This window comes from Anoplolepis gracilipes, chromosome 3 (assembly GCF_047496725.1).
Source record: "Anoplolepis gracilipes chromosome 3, ASM4749672v1, whole genome shotgun sequence".
Lineage (NCBI taxonomy): Eukaryota > Metazoa > Arthropoda > Insecta > Hymenoptera > Formicidae > Anoplolepis > Anoplolepis gracilipes.
Genome location: NC_132972.1, coordinates 14,235,666 through 14,259,833, shown reverse-complemented (window position 1 = coordinate 14,259,833; position 24,168 = coordinate 14,235,666). Strand labels below are relative to the sequence as shown.

General features: G+C 35.9%; 1 pseudogene; it reads right to left on the bottom strand.

Annotated features, from left to right (window-relative positions):
- Nucleotides 1–12,908: 12,908 nt before the first annotated feature.
- Nucleotides 12,909–21,253, bottom strand: LOC140663585 (uncharacterized; annotated as a pseudogene).
- Between the last annotated feature and the right edge of the window lie 2,915 nt (nucleotides 21,254–24,168).

Below are 24,168 nucleotides of genomic sequence, written 5' to 3'. Positions count from 1 at the left end.
TATGCTACGGTAAAGTAGGTCAGCTGCAAGACATTGCACCACCTTGCTTCCACTATATCAAACCCCGTTTCGTATCACGGGATCCTAGTAACGCGCCGTGCACGCCAACGTTAGCTGATTGATCGTACTTCCTGTCTCCTGTCGAGGAAGCTATTTTTTTTATCCTACTATTCGACGGCTATCTCGCGTCGATTACGCGTTTCTGCTAGAATTCACGGTGCTTTTAAATCGAATTGCGTAACACGCAATTAGCAGCTTCGGAACGCTTTCTATTTCCAACGCTGAAAGAGCGAGCGTTAGGTATTTCTGGCGAACAAGCACCGCATAGAGTTATTTCATTGCAAATTAATAGCGATATCGCAACACTCGTGTCAAGTTAATCGAGCGGGCATCCATTCTTGCGAATCACGTGCGCTGACGCGCAACTTATCTCCCCCCTTCATTCATTCTCATATGATACCAATGAGCGAGATGTCTCTCGCGGAAAACGTTTAAGAGTAGCACCGTGCATCTCGCTTCGAAGAAGATCCACCCCTTTATGAGGCCAGACGGAGGAGGTTCCGTTCTTATTTTCCGATCCAAGAGCCAGCTGGCGCGCCTTGAAAGAGAAAGAGAGAGAGAGAGAGAGAAGGTGGTAGTTAAACTTAACTAATGGCTCCATTAAAGTATAGCGCGTCTCTAGTCTGACGAAACTCACGATCGTTTTCTCTTCCGCACGATGCACCGCTTTGAAGACGACGCGTCTCCCGCTCGGAGATCCGTTCGCCAGCGATAACCGGTACCGGAAGTGAGTGCGCGAATCTCTCCGACAGCAACGAGAATGACGCGAGGTCACGGGTGATCGATGGCTCAAGCGATTGACGCCACGGCGATTGATCATCTGACTCGGGAAGTTTGTTTTTCTCCCACTGCCGTTGTCGTTTAACCGGTATTCGGTGGCAGGTACGCGCAGGTACCGGACGTGTCTGAAATAATATCTTCTTACAATATTATATCTCGCTAATCGCTGATAATTTTTCGTATTCGAGGAACGATAATAAGGTTATTATTTACTGAACGCAGAGACTGGAGATAACATTTCCTTACATATTTATATTATCTTTAAATGGATTCGTCATCGAATAGCTGATAAGTATCCACTTATATCTTAACGTAATGAATAAACATTACTTTAAGTGAGAAAATCTTTCTCTCAAATTGCTGTTTAAATTTGACACAACAAAGATATGAAAAATACAGATATTGATAAGTAACGAGTACTCTTCAATATAATGGAATCTTAAAAATAAATCAATTTCTGACTTATACATTTGTACTTTTTGAAGAGGACTTGACTAACTTCATTATCATCATTTATCTTTGATGAGTAGTAATGTTATTCTGAAAACCACACACCACTTAATCCTTCATTCCTATTACATGAGAAACTGCGGTATTCTTTTTACTCTGGGAGAGAGAAAGAGCGCGGACTCTTCCTGGACCGAAGGTGGCGGGTCATCGTACGAGAGAAAGACTTTCTACTTCTGTACTACACACAGAGACCCGGTCGACGATCTCTTCCTGCACGATGTAGATTACCCGGCGAGCATCTCTCCTTACAACGAGAGATACCAGTTAAGCGATAAGCTACCGTGCAACTTTCTTGGTGCTTTACCACGCTCCACGTGGTATCGCGCGCTCTTTCGGCATGATTTCGCTCTCCGCGGATGCCTTTATGCAAATGCACGCGTGCAAGAAAATCCTGTTAACAAAGCTCGCCGCTATCGCACCGGCAGTTTTTCCGCATTCTTATAGAGTGCACCGTTATACCCATGTACCGCGAGTAATTTTTTTTCACGACCTGAGAAAGTCGTGCTGCTTGAAGTAAGCATAAAAATAATATTTTAGTATTTATCTCTACATTTGTAGAAAAGAATATTAGAGGTAATAGAGAGATTTTATTTAGTTACACATTTTTCTGTATAATGGACGATATTCAAGATTTTGTCGAGTTCAAAAAATTTATGCTTCAATCTTTATATACGTGGATATTTTAATCGTAAATGTGAATAAAATTATATGTGAATTTTAATTTTAAAATTAAAAAAGGTTAACAAAAATTATAATATTGAAACAGCTAACATGAGAGAATTAATCCTTATAATACTAGGATATAAGATTAAAAATTAATTTTTAATTTGAATTATTAATAATCGGAAGAGTTCTTAGATAAATGTTTTTTTAAATAAGAGTCTGTTTAAGAGATAAGGTTTGGTAAGAGATTTTTTTTAATTTTAAACGTTTATATAAAATTGCTATTTTACAAAAATATATATATACATGTGTGTATACATATATTGGAAAATTTATAGCAATTTTATATAAAAACCTTAAATACATATATATAAGAAATTAATTAAGCAATATATTTTTCAAAATAATATTTTGCTAATCTTTATCATACATTTACTTGTACATTAAAATCTGTAGTGATTATCCCTCCTCTTGATTTATACTTGACTGCTATATTATCCGAGTTATCGTCAACCGCTCTCGCGACTCCACCTTTCTTCGGTACCTACCTTGCTGCGCTTCTTGCACGCGTACGCCGACGCACATTCGATCCTGTTTATAATCAGTGTTGCGTTATAGCGCATAAAGTCGATCATGCCGCGCCAATCAGATCCTCATCTCTGGACTCGTAGTTGCATACGTTCGCTTGCTCGGTTGGAAGAGGGGAGAGGGAGGGCCTCACCCCGCGATACATATCGCTTATTATTATTCCTCGAAGCTGTCCAATTACCTTAGCCGGCGCCGCAATTCGCGCTAATGGATCGAGAAGCACGGCACGTCGTGGCGAGCCGCGGGGGAAATCGCCACGGCATACGGCGTTCCTGGATTTCTTTGGCGGATTTCCAAACGCGCCGAACGGCCTGAACTCGCCCCGGAGGAAAAGTTACGTTTACCTAAGGTTTCGATCCTATTTCCGTACGGGTCGGTGACCCGATCTCTCTGTTTCTCTTTCTCTCCCTCTCTTTCTCTCTCTATCTCTCCTTTCTTCCGTCTCTTTCTAATCGCTCTCTTGTATAATTTCTGTCCCGCTCGCTGACTCGTATCGTCCTTCATCACTCTTTGTCTCCTACTGTGTCTTTCACTTTTGCCGCGCTATGTCTTGCTTGCACTGTTTCTCCTCACTCTCCTCTGTTTCCAAGTTATTCTCTTCTTCGCCCTTCGTCCTTCTCTTTCTCTCTCTCCCTCTCTCTCTCTCTCTCTGGAGAGATTTTATTCGCGCATCTTCATCTTCCTATCTACGCGCTCGTTTATTCGCGCTCGCTTACTCTCTTCGCATCCGCCGTCTCTCATTTATCCATTCAATCTTTCCGTCTTTCTTCGACTCACAATCGTGCATCTGTTCATCGTTCTTCTCTCTTTTTCTGTTTCTCTCCGCAATCGTTTCTTGCCTCGCGCAACCGACAAACCTTTCAGCGTTTTACGTTGCACTGTACACCTGTCAGTCGCGTAATTGTGAAACGACTTTATAGCCTGGACTGATATACGCAAAGGTACACGACGTTTCCTTCGTTCCTCTAAAACCGGACGTTCTCTTTTAAACGCGATGGACGACAGATATTGCACATCCGCGAGATGTTTGGTATTTTTAGCCACACTTGCAGTATTGCATTCATTCGATCTACTTGTGTATATACATATTTCGGTCTGGAATGTACGAAGATATTCTAGGAGAGTATTCTAAAATATTACATAATAATGAGAAAAGTCAAGTATTGTTTATCTGTTTAATCAAAACTTGCTAAAATTAAATTATCTATTTAATCGTATAAATATAAAATTGATATAAATATTTAATTATAACAATATTAAGATTATGTTTTATTTTTAGCACAATATATTTAACAGATTTTATTAACATTTATAATATTAACAAAGTCTTTAAATTTATTTTAATTCAATGCAAATTAATCTAGAAAAAAAAGATATTAGTATTCTAATACTCTACACTCAAGTTATTTACGTTATTGCATTTATATTATATCTTTTCTTTACACGCAATTACCTGTCATGGGTCGATATAACCAGAAATAAATCATCGATTTTTTTTTATTCTTTCTAAGAAATGTCGCATACGATGAAGTTATGCATTGACCGCGTAGCATTTTTCATATCTGCTGCCACGAAGGAGGCCGATCGGTCAATTAATTACACGGCAGTGATCGCTCAATAATTAATGCTGGAGCCACGAGATTCTTGATGCGTTCGACATGAATCCGGGTGGCCCACAAATATAAAGACATGTATGTACAGACACACATGCAAAAACCACGCCTCCTTCCTTCATGCCCACGAATCATTAATTAGTTCATTAATTTTTCTCAAGGAATGCATGAGATGTAGCGCACAAATTCGAACATATGTGCACAAAATGTTGAGAGAGATAGAGAGCAAGAATGTGTTTTAATCTGCGTTATATTTATAAGTTTTATATTGCTAAAAGAGATTTCTCTCTTCTAGAAGAGAGAAAAACTTATCATTATCTCTATATTTATTTTATTTCTCTATATATTTTTGATACCTCGAAATCGATTAAAGTTAAACGCTGTTTTTGAAATTTAATTTTACAACAAAATATTTGATTTATTACCGTCGTAATCTTATTACGTTTGAATTAAACTAAGTTTATGATTTAAGTATTTAATTGTGTATCTGACATACTCAATTAAAATATTTATTATTGTTAATTATTAAAATTGAAGATGTACTCTACGATGATAAATAAGGAGATTGTTAGAACAGGAAATAACATTGTTACATGTTACATGTTATAAGAGTATAATTCGGCGACATTGCTTCGCTCTTGTCTTTCTTTTCCTCTTGCCAGCACCTCGATGAAGAAACGATCGCTATTTTCGATGCGACGCGCTAATCATTAATTAACTCTTTCTTTAATCAGAGTCTGGCCGGGTTATTTCGATTCTTTTTGCTACGACGATGAAGTCCGCGGCAACGACGACAAGACATGAACGAACGGCGGGAACGCGGGTTCGCTTGACGTAGCAAACGCGATGGAATGTCGAAGCATAACCATCTTCACGAGAACAGCGATAATTCGTTTGTACATTTCTTCGTCGAGCGGAAATTGGCAAGGCGGTTTATATGAGAAGACACTAGCGTTCCGATGTCTTCTATATCTTTCTACGAATTCAGCGTATAATCAGTTTTATTTGATCTTTCTGAAATAAAAAAGATATTTTTATGGAAAAATTGAATTTAGAAATTTTTATATTATATATTTTCTTTCATTAATAAACATTTGATTAAACGAGCTCTTAAAAAATCATTGATTAAATTCTTTAGATTAACAAAAGGATATAGTGATTCATTTGTTAATCATAGTAATATTTATTCACGCAATGACAAATAAATAGGTACAATAGCTTGATGTAATCCTTTGAATTCATTACGTAATATATACATACTTTGATACGATAAAATGGTTTTGGTTGCCAAAAACCAAGTATTCATAGCAGCAAGCGATAATGTCTGCAATTGTCTGGACAACATCCTCTCGATAATATTTTACTTAAAATTTAATTACAAAGTCTTTAAACAACTTGACCTATACACACGACACTTTAGATGATTTCTCGTCCCGAGGGTTCGCGCGAGAGAAATGCATAAGATGCTACCAGTGGATATTAATCACGCGTGCGATGCGCGGATTTAGTTGTTCGTCGAAGTTGTCGGATCTCCTGCGGCGTCATCTCTTTACAGGGTGTTCGTAGGAAGCTGGATAGTCCGACAATATCTGCACCGTTATGTCCTGCGTTGAGCTTAGTTTCGCGTCGAGGCCCATCCGACGGCAACCGTCGTGATAATCATCGATATTTTCTCTTCCGCATACCGATTTCGCGGCTGAACGTGACCCGGTGAGCAGAAATTGCGGCGTGCGGTCGATACCCGATACGATAATGGGCAACGACGCAGAGAAATTTCTCTCCATGGCTCCAGGTACGCCGTGACGCTATATATATGCTTGTAGGATCCGCGAGACTGCCGATTTTGTCGATAAAAATCAGAAAAATACGCGTCGGCGCCGATAGGGTCCAGCAGATACTGGAAATTTCAGAAGCTCCTCCGTATGATCCAATATATAAATAAAACAATCATCATTGATCTAAATATCTTGTGCGATATACTTTATGACTAATCAATCTATACTTTTAAGGTCGATAAGAATGAAGAATGTATATAACTGTGCAAAATAATATATTTGTGTCTTGTGCATTCTGCGTATTAATTAAATGTTTGAACCGATTATATTTATATGTCAAAATCTAGTAGCGAAAGGTATCGTAAATAATTTTGCCTTTATTTGTTTACATAATAGATGCGATATAATTTTTGGCATTTTTTTAAAAATGAATTTTCCTTAAAATTTCTTAAATAAATTTATTTTAATAAAACATAAGAACAATTAACATAAGAAAAAAAAAACAAATTTATTAAAATACATAAGATATAACAAAGAATAAAAATTAAATATAGGTAACTACATATGATATAATACATAAAATAATACATACAAAAAAATATAGAGAAGAAAATATACTAATAAGAAAGAAATATTAAATTAATTAAAATAGATGTAAAATTATTCGACATAATTGAATATACATATATAAAATGATTTAAATGATTCAAAACATATACATTTACTTAATACATATGCAGAGAAGTACGTAGAAGAAAATGCACAACGTATTTGCGTCACTAATGCTGATTATATGCGCGGTTCTGTCAAAGTACTTGTTGACGGAAGGGTTCGCTATCATCAGCTATTCGCTTGCGGCAATGCAGACAATCGAATAACGAATTGACATAACACGGTATAATTGCGAGATCTCGTACTCTCAAAGAAACCGTTTAACGTGCACGCGCCCATGAAGGTGCGTAACGTCGCGTGTCCTCTCGCCATGCCATCAAAGAGTTCTCCTATTTGTCCTGCACTTTAATAGCGCGTCTGCGATCCTCGTAACGTGGATACGCGGAGAGAAACGCGTTTCTCTATATGTATTTCCCTCTCTTTCTCTTTCTCCTTTGCCTCATTCTCTCATTCTTTCTCTTTGCTACTTGTCTCGCTCGCACCGCCGGCGGTCCTTCAGGATCCGAGACACAAGCCGCCCGTGGAGAACACATTCCCCAAGAGCAACGTCAATATTGACGCATCCTCGGTGCAAATCGACAAATGCGTTTTGCACTTCTGGAACTTCACGCAATACAACGGACGCTACTGCGATGGGTTTTGTAACCTGGATCGGGCGTCAATAGCTTTCGTTTAAGCAATAGAAGCTATAAAAAGCAGTTATACACTTATCGCATTAACCCTTAAACGCTGTGTTCGAAATATTTCGATTCGTGTTTTCTTATTTGCTCTTTATGTTTCTTCAGGATCAACATTTTTTTAATATTGAAAATGTTTGTAGGCAATTTTCATTAACACAATTTTTCATCATTCAAACATCGGATCGGAAAAAATCTGTGGTTCGTTAATTTCATTAAGAAATTATCACAATTATGTAAAAAGTAACGTGTAATTAAAAATTATGAAAAAATGTAAATTATATTAAAAAATTTAAAAATTGAGAAACATTGAGATTTTGAACGATTTCAGCAAGACAGTCCTTTAACCAATCATTCAATCAGCATTGCAACGGTGTCGCATTTTCTGAGCGTTTAAATGATCGCGTATATAGTCTCTTCAATGATATGTAAAGGAATAAGAGTAATAAAAAAGTATCGCAGCTTGTAATGTTGTTGTGGCGAGACAGCATTTATGACGATAGCGATACTAATTTCGCCTCTGCATTCCATCGGTGCCTTGGCTCGCCGCCTTAAGGCTGCTGACGAGCGCGATCGAGATGTATTTTAAAGCGGTTGCAGCCTCGCTAAAAAACAGAATTTTTATTACTGTATAGAGAAAAATGAGAGAATGTGACTGGGAAAAGCATAGAGATTGGACATGGCAGAAGTGTGAAAAGATTTTTATGAAGACGCAACAGTACACGAATCGCATGAATTAACGACCGAATTAATATACGTTTCATATCTCATGCATATTTAACGCAAAACACGATTCTTATCTAATAATAATTTTATATTTTTTATTTAGTTGCGATAAACTTTTGATAAAATAAAAACCTTTAAGCCTGAATATCAAGTAATATGAATGCAATTACCTATAATATGATTCGAAACGCTAATGCATCTTATCTATTTATCTTTGAGTGCATATTAGAAAAAACCCATCTCGATTAATAGTGCCGATGTAACGTTGTATTTGATGAAATTTTCATTTCCGTAAACACGCGTATTAATCACGTCTTAAGAGAATCATTGTATCGAAGATTATCATCCGCAAGTAATTAGATCGTGTACTTATTAACCCGAACACCGATGCGCATCGAGCTTAATGGTTGTTGCCTAGCGCGCTTGTGATTACTGACTGATATAATTGCCCCGATGACCTTAAAAGCATCGTGTACGGACATCGAGCGGTTTTGAAAGTTAAAAAAAAAGTGCTCGGCACGTAATTTTGTCGTGAAGCGTGGTTGACATTTAGAACACCCGTTATACAATAACATTCACCGTAGTCGTTGGCGTTATGCAGCTACCCACGCGGCGTTTTGTATCCACGGATGCCGTTATTAATGTATGTAATTATTAATCTATACGTATTTATATAATAATTAATGAGCGAATCGCGACGCTGTACCTTCGACTGCGATCGACGCAGAGCACAAATGTCGAGAGGCTATCTATCAACGTCCTACTTTGGCGTTGCTCTTATGGTCCCGACCCTAATGTCATGAGAAAGAGGCGTGGACCTCGCACGGAAGAAAATTTCAGTCCTTATTAGCCGAGCAGAGACGATCGTTCGATCATTTTTTACACATAAACTCGCTCCTCTTTTTGAAAATGTTGTTTTTTTTTCTCTTTATTTAAAATGTTGGTTTTCTTTCTTTCTTTTTCTATATATTAATTATTTAGCCCGCAGTATTTCTTTTAATCTAAGAAATTGAAAAATTAAAGAACTCAGAATACAAAAACTGGCTTATTTTCGAAAAATTTTATGTAAAAAATTAAAGTAGATAATAATAAAGGAAAAAAGAAAAAACCGGTTAGGACACATGGTTACACGTCATTAATGAACATTATTCTCAAAATAAATAAGACGAGAAACATGAGGTATAATGTAAAATCTCTTGTAAATTAAAATCAACCATTAATGCTATTTCTACATCGTTTAGCTATAAATACTTTATACAAGGATTAATATAATAGCAATAAATCTAGAGCAACGCGTCGGTGGTTAAGAAAAAAAAAAGATCAAAAATTAACAACTTGAAATCATGAAATTTCTAATAAAATGCAAGTCTATAAAAATCATTTATATTATTGTGGAAAAAAGTTATATAGTAATTTACATACATACTATTTAAAATTTCTTTTTACACGCTCATGCATGTACAAATTATATAGCGCTTTATACATTAATTATAATTTTAATTATTATTATCTAAAAACAAAAATTTTTAGCTTTTTTTATGACATGTAACAAAAAAGTAACCTAACTGAGTTTAGAAAAATAAATTATTAAAAAATTATTTTATATTTAAAAAGAAACTAAATCTTTTGGATTAGTACTAAAATTTACAGATGTCGTAAATACAGAATAAAGATAGAACCGTAATGAGAGGGAGACTACTGCGTCCCCGTACTTGCTTCGCTTGACTTCTAATACCGGTTAGGACATGGTTACACGTACGCCATGCTTCCAAGTAAGTCCCGTAACTAAAGTTGCATGAGAATGAACCTCTGTTGACCAAAACGAGCATTCAAGACGACTTGGCTGGCCCAATAGGTTCCCTTTTCTTCGAGATCTGGTCGCGTAACGTTCCTTCTTACAGACTGCTTCCGATGAAGTCGACCTTCTTTATACCGTTCTTCGGCTAGCGCTCTCCACACTCTTCTGGTTAAGTGTCGATTCGTAGAAATCTACGAATCAAATAATGCATAACGGATTCTCGGTCTAGCAAAGTAGTTTTAAAAAAAATTTTTCTCTTGTATTTTAATAAATGGTGTTGTTTGTTATAAAATTATAAGATTGCATGTTTATATGTATGTTATATGTACTAACACTTTTTATCAAGTATTATTAATAGAAAGAATATAATAAGGGAGATATTATATAAATTTGAAATAGGAAGAGGATCCATTGAAAGCTGATTATTCAGAGTTGTATCGAAAAAAATATGATAACTGTAAAAATAATTAAAGTTGTAAAGTATAATTTCTCAAAATATGTTTTACTTATTATTAGTATCTATTAATGCGTATATCGCTTATAAAAACAAATTTGCGTTTTGTATTAGGTTATTCTTTCTTAAAGTAAACAGAATAGTCTAAATCAAATGTAAGTTTCGCGATCAAATTATTTTGAAAAGATACGAAAAGCGAAGGGAGAGAGCATCATGCCTCTCAAGAGCGGTGAAGAAGCGCGAAGACGACGTCAAAGGTGGGAAACCTTCGAAGAATCTTTAATAAACACTACCATTGTATGCTAATCCATAAATATGCTCTGACTACGGTGCAAGTTACTCGCGTACAAACCAGCTGCGCCATGCGTGCCTGCTGCGTACACGTGCGGCTCTTCTCGGCCAATCGAGTCTCTGGACGAACGCCAAAAATAAAAATTTCATAATATTCTGTAAGAATATGTTTTTGATATTAATGAATAATGATATTAATATCGTTACGTCATTAATTTATCGTATCTATTTTTGAAAATTACTTTATTAATTCTTTTTATTAATATTTACTCTTAAATATCAAACGCTATATTATGAAAATTAACGATGTTAAACTATAAAATTATTAATAACGATGGAAAATGCAAGATAAAATATGATAATGTATAGTACATATGTATTTTAACATTTGTCGAATTTAATCATATTTTTTCCTTGTGGGAGAAACCAGTAGAAAACACTTTTCCTTTGGTATTTTATTTTCTTTATAAAAGAATATTCATATATATGTATATGTATATATTATATAGATATATTTATGCGAATTATACCAAAAAGATTATAACATTGTTTCGATTCTAAACAATTTGTATATAATATATAAATACAATTTTCTCTCTTTCTTTCCCTCAATCTTTACATTTAACAATATTACCAAATCTGAGAGAGAATAGGTCATGGCGATCGAAGTTTGAGGTCGTTTGAAAATAATTATTTTATTACCAAGTTCAACGCTGAAGCGAGACGTTGCGGAACTTTCTTTTCTAGAGAAAAACTCAGGGACTTTATAGAGGACAAAGTTTTCCACGGCGTCTAAGAGAAACATGAGGATAACAGGAAAATTCAATTCGTCGCGAATTTAATAAGAAGTATACGATCGGATTTGTATTACGAGGCGAAACTTTATTTATTGATAAAATTAAAGAACATTTTGTTTTGTCATTTTCCATCTGTTTATATTGTTTTCATTCTATTTATCTCTCTTATTGAGAGGATATATATTCTTCGAGAGGATATATATCGAAACATTTTCTACGACAGTTTCTATGCATGACGCAATAAAATAAATTAATTACAATATGTTTATTTTTCTCGATTTACAAAGAGAAATTATATAAATTTACTTAGATCAATCTTTATATTTTCTAAAACAAGAAGAAGATGTATTTAAATATTTAAAAATGTAATATATTGAGATTTATTATACGTTTATCTTCTGTAATTAATCTTGATACATTTTATTTTTTTTTTTTTTTTTTTTTTTTTTACTTTTTATTAATGTTTTTAAAAATTGTACTTATTAAAGAGCAATATGCTTAAAGAAAATATTTTTGTATAGAAAGAAGTGTAATACATTAATCTATTCAAGTAAATTTACGTACATCCAATTATAGAACAATGTATTCAAGATTCGATATCATTTTTTTTAATCTTAAAAAAATAAGATATAATTGTGAAAAACGATACCGGGATAGCGCATCGTTTATTTGATAAAAATTTTAGCAATGAATGAAAGGAAAGGATGAATGGCCTGTCATGGGCCTGTTTACTATTGGACATATAATAAACATAAAATATGAAACATAATCCGCGATTTAGATACCATGGTGGATTTCATGTCGTTTTTATATTCATTGTGCATCGCGTTATATGTCTACGAATCCAAAGGAATAGGACGAAAGGCGTAATATGAAACGTGTATATCGATAGCGTGCCGAGGAATCATTGAATCCTAAACGATCGGTGCTTGCACCTTGTTCACGCCTCTGCTCACCTTTCCGAATCACGACTGTCGAGCGATTAAGTATTTTTCAGGGAGGCACCGTGCGCCTGGCGTTACTATTACTTCCCAATGACGGCAATCTTGTGCCGAACAACGGTACTCGGATAGTAGATAGTAGGAAAATAATAGTACAATTTAGAGATTTTTTAGTTATGCATGATGTGTGTTGCACAAGATATTTTCTAGCATTATGCGCTTTCTCTTGGTTATGTGGATACTCGACAATAAGACAAAAAAGATATTGTGTTTGTTTCAGTATTGAGACATTAATAATTTTTATATTAAAAATGAAAAAAATTATTGCGCTAATTAAACTGAAAAGTACGTAAGAAAATGCATCATGGTTCATTTAATTTTAATAAAATTTTCAATTTAAGTTTTTATTAAAATAAATTTTTTTTTAATGACGTGTCATTATATCTAATATTTTCAATCGACACATTTGGCTTTAAATATATGTCCAAAAATTTTGTTATATCACTTTGATAAAGTAATAAAACGTTGATAAAGCTTGTTTTTAAAATTCATTGAAATGCTTACAATATATGTATATTAGTGTTATTATGTATCTATAGAAAATATCAAATGTATATTTTCATTTCATATTTGATTTTGAATATTTATTTCGATAGTTCGAAACTCAGAGTCTCGCGAGGTAATCAAAGCGATGCGTCGCGATCCGCGAAGACGTTGACCAGAAGCGTTAGTGGTGTTTCCCGCCGTGATAGTGGCACACGGTTCCGTCTTGAAACGCTTTAAAACGTAGAAACGGCCGCCTGCGGCGTAGCTCCCTTTGTCGCGGCGTACCGACGACAACTGCAATGAGACATAAATTGCAATTAGCACCATCGTATTTGCGACGCGCGCGAGAGGGTAAGATATGTGCGCGCGCCGATGTTGTGCCGCGTTATGTTTGTTGGCGCGCAGCATCGCTGCAGTTGCAGCCGGTCTAAGAGATCTGGCCGACTACAATGCGGCATCTTGGCGTCCTCTCTAACAAAGGCCCGTTCACCATCAAAGTAAAATACACGCGGAGACACGTGATATGTGTGCGCGCAGAGCGCAAGCTTTTTGATTCGTCCGAGATTGCGGCTCCGTTTCTTTTTATTACAGTCGCATGCACGCCAGGAATGCATCGAATCCGACGCGTTTCTCAGACGACGTTAATTCCGTAGTATCTTTGCTATGCATCCTTCATTAAATACATTGTTTAGTATTTATTATATTTCAATTTAATCGAGCGATTATATAGAAACATTTCTAGGGAATAACAAGCAGTGATGATACAAATAATTTGAGATTCGAATTATTTTAATTTAAATATCAACGTAAGAGATGTGTATTAATGTTATATAATAATCAATAACTACATACAGTTAGACATGTATATTATAGAAAAAAAAATATAGTGATATAATAGCGGGTGTCAAATTAATTTCTTGCCATGACGGATATAAGAAAAAAGATTAAAATTGTTGGAAAAATATAAAGCAGAGTTTTGCTATTTAAGAGACGTTTCGTGACTGCATATTTTATAATCATATTGTTTCGTGTTGTTTTCTAATGTTATAATACAATGACTAAAATATTTTACTCCGATGCTAATATTGTATTTTGTTCATGTACTACTTGTATTTTGTCTAAAACATAATAGATGGAGAAAATGAGTTTTCGATATTACCGAATACATAAACTTTAGAGGTGAGTTAAAAGTAAATGAGAAACGTCTTTTCACTTTTTACGCGCTTTTAAATCATTTAAATCGTGCCCACTTTTTGAAGTTTATGAGGCTTAAAACAGCATAATAAGAAGTTCACCGCCATTTGCGGGCGGAACTCGCGAGCTCGCGTAACGGCATTCCACCTGAGGTTGCAACAAAGGAAGTCCCTGAAAAAAAAAATAACTCTATATCGCCGGCATAAGTCACGGTAGCACACAGTATTATAGGGATCGGTTAGATTTGCGGGCGACTGGAACGTTTCACGATGCGATCGACCCGCAAGGCGATCTGTGATTCTTACCCAGAACGAGAGAATAAGAAACTAGAAGAGACCCATAAACGTAGCGGTACGACTCGCGTTCCCTTGAGAGAAGACGCGGGAACGAGCGTCGTCGGGACGCATCACGAAAAGACAATGAAGAAGAACACGCCGGCGAGGTGCTCTTGTTAGGCGAAGTTATTATCATTAATTAAACAGCGTCTCCTCGCTATCGCGGCTCACGCGACGCGATGTCACGACATAAAGACCTCGAGTCGGTACTTGTTATCGGGAAAATGAGTTATCTGCTTTTCTCCACCTTTGTAGATTATTTAATCAGAGACAGCTCATCAGTCATCTTTTTCTCGCTTAGAAAATTGCTGACTGCGATCAGTGCGAAAAGTAATTCACGTGGCTATTTTCCTCTTGTAAACTAAAGCTGAATAAAGGCGGAATAAGAGATCGCGGCGCTTGTGTAAACCATTTGCTGGCGGAATTATAAAGGCGGCGACATCGTAAACGCGGTCAATCATCATATTTACGATACCACTTGTTGCAAAGATTTCGCGCGCGGAGACACTGAGTTACGTTTACGCGTTCCGGTATAATATGTTTGTTTATGTGGACTTTTACGACTTATGATTATATCGATTTCAATTTTTATGTAATCGTGAACATATACGGAACGTTGAAATACGCATGATTTAGAGCGAGCTCAACGCGTGACCACTCCTTAAAACAAAACTATGTAAAAGGACTCAACCACTCATATATCTTTGATATAAGTAGTGAGTGTTTCAAATATCTCGTGTAATTTTTCTCATCTATATATATCTGTTTTAACACACATGTAGGGATAAAATGGAATATTTTATTAATGATATAAATAATTTGCTAAAAAAAAGCACATTTGATGTCAAAATTATCTCGCTTTCTGCGTGCTACAAGCTTTGAAATGTGCCACGTCGAGCAACCTGCATAATTGGCTATGAGAAAAGTAGTTTTAATAATTAAAAATGATTACGATATGTGTGAGAAATATGGTAGGCTCGCGGCAATTTTATTTGATGTTTACAGTTGGAGCACGTTTTTGATTCACACGTGCGCGAACGAACTCGTCGCTGCTGAGATTCAACGAGCCAGATTCCGATACTCGGCCGAGGGTTATTTACGATCCGAAGAATTACTCTCGTATTGTTGTTCTCCACGAGAGACCGCTTCCCATACAAAGCTGCCGATTAAGTACTATCGGGCTACCAGGAAGCGGTAGACCACTTCCACGGATTCACTCGTGCCACCTTAATCCAGCACGCTTCGATCCTTCTCTGTCATATATTTTAGTTTGATATGTGTGCACTAGTATCACGATACAGTGAGCTAAACATACGTTATCGAATCGTATTCGGGTTTATTTTCATATTTTTATGATATGTAAAACATCATACATACAATTATTAAAATATGTAATAATGGATATTTTTTGTTATAAACTGTTTTAAAAATTTTCGGGAATGTGTTAAAATCCTGATTAGAATAAAATAATCATGGCTTTAGAATAAAAAATTGCCTACTGCTATTTTGGTAATATAAAAGCAACGAAACAATAAATGATACAAATTTTTATTTCTTTGTCATCGTGCTTACTTGATAGAGATCGCTCAGCTAAATCTATCAGCAGAAAATTGCGTCAGATGATAACAGCAACAGACGCATTTTTTCTGAAAAACAGTCAGCAAATTGAAAAATCGTTGAAAAATTATATTTCTCTGGCCCATTCGTTATTCATTTACATATAGTTGTCTATTTTCGCGGATAAATGTTCGTTTCTACTCTCGGCATACACCGATCCTTGACGGTAAGCTTTACGTTTATATGCACCCGTCTACGACGGTATCCGGATAACAGACTGGCCACACGTCACCGAATCGTGATTCTCGAGAGCTCGAGGTCCATGTTGTAACCCCCATCAAAGCCAGAAGTTCTCGACTTCGTGAGGCTGAACGCTTCTTGCACGCGAGCCGACATCTATAAAGGATGAAATACTGTTCCTACGTTGCGGTCTCTTATTCTGCTTTCATTTCCTCGTCCAAAGACCACACTCTAAGCGTGTAGAGATTATAAGATATTCGAGATATAACAAACCCCTATATTTAACTTATATCTTACAAATCTGACATGTAATACTCGTAATTAAATTGTTCATATGGGTGTGTGTTTTATGTTTTGTTTGTAAACATTTAAATTTGAATGTAGTATTCATATTCACATGTGCAATAATTAATAGAGAGATTATTATTACTTAAAGGTTTCATAAAACAATTAACGCAAAATTTATTTTATGTAAAATATCTTGCACACAGAAAAAAAGGAGCATTATTTAAAATAATGTCATTAAATATTTAATATTGAGCATTTTAATAAGAAACTTTGTATTTCCTATTAACGAAAATCGAAATGCAGAATGCAGAAATATTTTTAAAATAACTTGTACTTGTACACGTTACATATACACGTACATCGGATTGTAAAGTGGACGAAAAAAGCGTGCTGGTTACAGAGAATATCCGATTGCGTATGCCAACGGATGCGTGTGTGAAATAAATGAAAAACTTGGCTTAAAACTTGATTGATTGACAGTCGCGCGTTGTTCACGCGGTAAGATTTACCGCATTTCGTAATATCAAGCTACCAGCAAGTAGCGCGACTTCGTGGCAGACCGGTTGCACTCGGCGAATCTTTAAAGCTTTACCGCTTCGACCGATGGAAAACACTTGTTAGCGCTCGGCGAGCGAATAAAGTGGTGCCTGTCCGAACTAAATGTAGATACATCTTTTATGCGCGCTATCGCCAGCATCTTGCAGCCCGCGATCGAGTTCCCTTTTGCTCTCTTTTCTCCTCTCTTCGCCTTCCGCGCGGTTCACTCTGTGAACTCTTGCTTTCTCTTTCTTTCTCTTTTTCCCTCTTTCTTTTTCTCTTTCTCAAGGCGTGTGTTTTGCCGACTGTTGGTATGCGGCCTGCGGTCAGAATTTCGTGGCATCTAAGACTCGTACATACTACTGAATTTCTTCTTGCGCCGACTATCTTTGACACTTACATTCACAAAAAAGATTTCAGCAAACACACGTTGCGGGTAAGGGAAACAAGAATTTTCGCAAGTATCTGCGAAGAAAAATTACTTGGGCTAATATTTAATAATTCTGGAAAATATATTGCATATATTTCACAGATTATTTTAAACAAGCTATAATATTATGTTTTAAATTTTCTTTCCATTTTAACAAGAGAACGAAAGAAATAAGATGCTTAGCTGTACGTTATGTAATTAATTTCATTAGGTTTAATTTTTATTATTATATTTTTAACCTACATATTTTACATGTAAAGTATCAATTAAAATACAAAAGTTCGAAAAATAAATTGCTATTTAGAGTAATATTTAATTTCAAGTATATCAGATAATTAAAACTGCAGTTTATTTCCGACACAATATGACAATTATTTTATATGCCGTTAAAGTTGTCGTTCGTGTTTGTTGAGATGACCAGTGGTATAGATATTCGTGAAATTACCACGATATAACTAGCATAACACAAACGTATACTTTGATTGCCTCACATCTTCGTGATGCAAGTCACGTAAAAACAAGGGAAGCGTAAGAAATAGCTCGCGACTGGGTGGACAGAATAAGCCGCATCACAGCACACCGCCGCCACTAATTAATACCACGAGAGTTAATTATGCCACGAAGCAAGACAATGTTGTCTATCCTCTATCTACTGCATGCGCGCAACTTGCTAATAACAGGTAGTCGTAAGTTTGCTTAACTGGAAGCGCTACAGGTGTCCGCAAAAGTGTTACAGTGTTTTAGCAACACGGCACGGCGAGTCATTGATTAGAGAATTAAAGGTCAGACCGGCATAATTTACGTTCAGGATATTTGCACCGTCTCGATGTAGAATATACGGTAATACGGTTAAGCACGATGGAAAATACGACGAATAAGAAGAGATGACGGGCAAAATAATTTATAACGCGCTCATTACGATGGCAGGACAAATAATAGAATAAATAATCGTGCAAAGAAAAATCTTCGTGCAAGAACAAATTACATGTCTCCACCGCTTACATTATACCACGAACACCCACTTTTTTCCTATTAGTTCTTCTCTATCTCTATCACTAGCTACTATGACTTGTACATTTCAATTGAGTCAAGAGCATGGAATTGATCTGACACTTTTTCTGCTGCTATTCAGCAAAAGATTTTTAATGACAAGTTATTATGTTGTATGCTGTGGTAGAGCATAGACATGTACAAAGATATACGTATATGATTTTAATTTATTTACGTAAATTGTTTTAAAAAATTAATACGCATGAGTCCCTTTTATTAAAGCAGAATATATTAAAAAAAAAAAAAAAAAATAAAAAACATAATTTGCACATTGATATAGTAGATAAAGAGAATTGAGTGAATACATCGAACTTTACGTATGTGAAAGAAAAACTCGCATTACTGATACATTAACAATGTATATACCAATGACATTGTTAATCATATAGACGATTACGTAAAAAAATTGAATGTTAATAGGCTACCGTTTCCTAGATTTTCCGATGGCTTTTACAGTTTCACCTAGGGAAAGGCGTTGATTGCTCGCGTGAACAATAGAACGAGGTGCGCGGATGTATCGCCCGTTTTCCCGGCGGACATTATACATAATTAGGAACGCGGGTACCGGGATCAGGGAGCAAACAATGGACGGCTCTTTTCGCATGCGACTAAATACGTCAGCGCCACGGTAATTGGCCGACAATTACCAGCCGTAGAATCGCGGCAGCATTAAGATAGTATAGCCCAGTAGCACGCAAATATGGGAGCGAAACTTATCTCGCGTAATTTATTTCGACGAGGTCGCGTTATGCCGACGTCGACATCGGTATCGTTGAGGAAGTAGAGAAATGTGATGAGACAAATAATAGCGGGACCGCCGAAATGGTGCACCGGCATGACTCTATTTTATTTCTTGTACATACATATACTCAGGAGAAAAATGAGCTTTAATAAAATGCGACATGAAAATTTAATGTATGAAATAAAATAATAAATATCTCAAAATATAAAATCTGCAATATAAAACCTAACAATGGGGAATAATTATGATTCTGCAATCGATTAAATTTAAAGAAATCAGGAAAAAAAATCTGACTTATTTTTACATATATATTTTATGTACTTGACATTATGTTAGACGTTAGCACATGATTCATATAATTTTAACAATCTCATGCTCAAAGTTTCCTATTCAAAATATTTATTTTTATATGATACTTGCAGCTCGCATTTCTAATTTTCCAAAAAATCTATTATAATTATCTTTTAACGCAATTATACGCACAACTTGATAATGATTATTATTAATATTTCTAAATATCTCGGCTCTTTTTTTTTTTTTTTTTTTTTGACAAGCGACCTCTGTTGCGCACGCGAACTTGTTCGCTTCACAAGGAAGCGCTGTATCTCCGCAAAACGATGAAACGCGACGGGCTCTTTTTTCGACGAGACTCTGACGCGGTGGCACTTTAACGGAACTTCAACGTCGATACCAACAAGAAAGGCATACGAGGCGAGATCTACCGATGAGATACACACGAGAGACGCAGCGGGGAAGCGCTGCTTACCATCGCTCATCAGAGATAGAAAGAGTGAAAGGGGGGCGGGAGGCGGGTGGAAGGGGGCAAGTATATCGTAGTATTTTATTCCTTTTGCAATAGCGTCTTCCCTATCCGACGCCGCGCGACCGACGAAAGAGAGACAAGTTCATAGAAAATTCTATTATTCTATTCTTATCATCGCGCTCACGCGTGGTGCTCGGTATCGACAGACAGATACATAATGCAACGTGAGTTTCCGAGCTTGCGCGCGCGAGCGCATACCTACCGGATGCGGCCACCACCGAGCTTGCATACTGAGCACCGAGGCGGCCGTCTCTACGAAGCCCTCCTACAAAACGTGCTGACTCGGCGTGACGACTCGTTCGCCGACTTCTCGACGTTGGTCGAACGTGCCGTGCGACGTTGATCGAAGAGAGGGTAGACTTGACATCTTTACGAACACCGACAGCGTCCGTAGCGGCGAGATTTCTGTACGGATCTACGTAGGTAGAAAGATACATCGTCGCCTGACGTGGAACGTAGGAGGCCGATCGAAACAAGAATGTTCTTTCGGACATATATTAAGTCTCTTCGTCTGGATTTGCATGCGTGAACGCTCTTATGTATGGTCTTCAAATTTAATCGACGTCCGTTCTTCGCTTGTAATTATAATTAAGGAGATGAGTAAGTCAAGGAAGTGTTTATACCCAGCCACATTGTATTTTTAGTATTTTAGTCTGCAAGTGGCTCGATTAATTAATTGAGCTCTCATGTATTGATTTATGATTAAAAATGATTGAGCGTATATTGTAAATACCATGTAGTTGTCTTTTTAAATGAAAAAAATATATTATCTTTAATGCTTGCAAAATAATACATGAAAGTTTTTAATATTGAAATTATATATTTAGTATGCGCTATCATTTAAATAAAAGACACCGAGCAAATAACAATAGTCATCACATAAATTATCCTTCTCAGGTAACATTTTTTATGTTTTGGAGAAAGCGACGATTTGAATGGTAAAAAATAGAATACGTACTAATTAATTCATAGATAGAATTTTATAATTAATGCAACTGACCCAAATCTAACATTTAAATCTAAATACGTTTATATCCGTTTAATAATAGAAATGGCAACAAGCAAAAGATAAAAAAAAATAATATTGAGAGAAATGCAGGTTCTGTTTGATATCTTACAAATGATTTACACTTGTTCTGATTTTGATAAAGTTCCAATTTAACCATATCTTCAGATTTGAATGTAGTAGTTGAAGATTAATTTACACGTAAAATGGCAAACGCATTTGACGTATACGAGGGCGTTTTGCGTAGATAGAGAGGGAGCAAAGGTTTGACACATGTGCGAGATTCGAATTCTCGCGTGCGCCAACGCGACGTGGGATATCGTTTTAATTAACGCTGCCCGACTGCCGTTCCCGGGTGCGTGAGACTAATCCACCTTGTGCAAGAACAATGCATCGACTAGGACAGCGATAACGAGCGAACACGCGGACGGTATCTCGAATTCACGCTGAGATATGTTGTCGATTGCGTGTCGGGGATGTAAATCCACCGCGGGTGGATTTTTGCGCGTGCGATTGGAAGACGATTTAAATTCAACGGCAACGAACGTCACTGAACATCCATCGTGTTGCGTAACATATATTAATTAATTATTGGTGCACCCGAGTATGAGCCGCGGGGCGAGAAATGTCGTGAAAACGTGACTTTTGCGTCGAATCTTGAAGATTTACTTCGGTTGCTTGCGTAATCTTCGCTATATGCGCATTCACTGCATTGCATATTACAAGTGATTACATATCGAATTGAAGAATAGAAGAATAGAACAGATAGCATGCCATTACGGATGCTATTTTGTTTATGTATCGAGTTCAATCTATTTTTTGCTATTATGCTAAAAGATAATAAAGTTGTTAAAAAATAGATAAATAGACATAATTAAACAGAATTAAGATAGACTACTTCAGTACATTTTGTTTGTTAAAAGTAACTATTAGATTTGTTCTTGAATATATTATGTAAAATTGAATATATTATATAAAATATTTATGATTAATACCTGATTTATATGTAATTATATATTATGTTTTATCATATTACTAGATTTACATTATGCATATTTCATCATCATTTATATTATGCAATTTTATAATTTTATAATGAAAAATGAACACAATATAAACAGCTAAGTAAAAATGTTTTACCATTGCTAATTTAGAAAAGTAAAACATTTTCTTTCATTCTTTCTAGTCCGATAAACGCAAATCATTGTATAGTTCGAGAAACTAATACTCTAATTTGAAGATCCATTAAATAGAATAAATTTATTAACTCAAGAAATATCATATATTATGTATTAAGTCAATAGTCGTAATTAGAACATTTTTTCCAATCGTCTCGAGCTCGATTTACATCTGCATGGACTCTCAATTAACTCTTGAATTATTCGATGCAATTATCCAAATTTCTTAGAGGAAATCCATTTAATGGAAAATCGTTTGCGTTTCCGCTCGGCGCATGTATTGTGCAGTCAGTGCAAATGAGGGAGCTACAATTTTTGCAACGCTGTGTTCTCTCTCTCTCTCTTTCTCTCTTTGTCGTGCAAGCTGTCCGTGAAAGCACAATGAGCCGACTGAGATCGCGCCACTTTAGGTCAAGACAATGCGACCATTTGCATGTGGCATTGCTCGCCTTAATTGCGGCCACGACGGTGGTGTGACCGACGAACTCTGCCGCATGTCACGCACACATGGAGACGTAAGCCTTTTGCTAGCGGCCACGTGCTCTTCCCGAGACTCGTTTGTTGTTGTTCAAGCATATTCATTTGTTAGTATGCAGATCCCATGACTAACTATCCTTTGAAATGCGTGTAAGCGCTTGTTAAAATTTGTATTATTAGAAACTGTACAAATTTTTTAAACACATGTTTTTTCCTAATTTTAAATCTGCGATTCGACATGTAAGGGAGATAATGAAATATATAGAGCGAAATTTTATATTAATTCTATAAATCATACATTGACAATTTGAAAGATTCTAAACATATTTCGGAGAAGAAATAATATAGTTGATATATAATTATATTTATCTGAGTATGAAATGAGAAATTTATTACTAAAAATTAATATAATTAGTTTTATTTTATTTATGTTAAAAATTAATACATTTTTGCGACAATTTTATATTTGTAGCAATCGTGCATTATGAACAGCATTATGTATAAAAATTAATTGAAAGTATATATATATATATAGTCATCACTTTCAAAATCCCGAAACATAGCTTGTCAAGTAAAACAACGCATATTACAATAACAACATGCAATTGAGATTTATTGATGAATGACGTGGTCAGCACAAAATTAGCGTTTTCGATGCTCGGAACTAAACGGCCGAAGGGTTGTAAGCTGCTATGCAGATGAGCCAACATGGTCGACCCCGGAGGCGGATGTTGGCAGTCTGCAGCTACGTAGACAATAGGCCAGTACCATTATGTCCATCGAATCCTAAAACCCTATAGAGTCGTTCTTCTCTGTCTATTATCCCGCTGGTGGCAGGCCACATTGTGTAACCGGCCTGCCACAGGACCTCGGGCATTGTCGGTCCACCTAATTATTCCCTAATCTTCCGCTCGTTGCCGGTAACTCCCCCCTTCCTCTAATTCGCCAAATTCCATCGCTTCTCTAAAGCTTCTGGATTCGATTGTAATTTACGCGATCTCTCACTCTTTCCCCCTCCTTCCTCTTATTTTTCTATCTCAATCAGATTTTGGCGATATCGAATATTTAATGACTGATATAAGACTCTCGAATATTTAATCTTGTTAATAATATAAAACTACAAAAAATTAATAATATAATTCCTACAGAAAATAGCACGAAAACTACGTGAAAGACATATTACATAAGAGACAGTTTTTAAATCTACATATCAACGTGTCACATGATATTTAATCAGAATTAATTCAGTCTTAAATAATGCATTAATCGCTTCCTTTAAATAGCTTCTAGGAAAGGAATTGTATTTTCTCCTACAATTTTCTTAAATTATGCTAATCTTGCAAATTAATTAATTCGTCGAGTGTATTAAAATAAATGAGATAAATAAATTATTAGAATTTACATTCTAGAAAATGCAAGG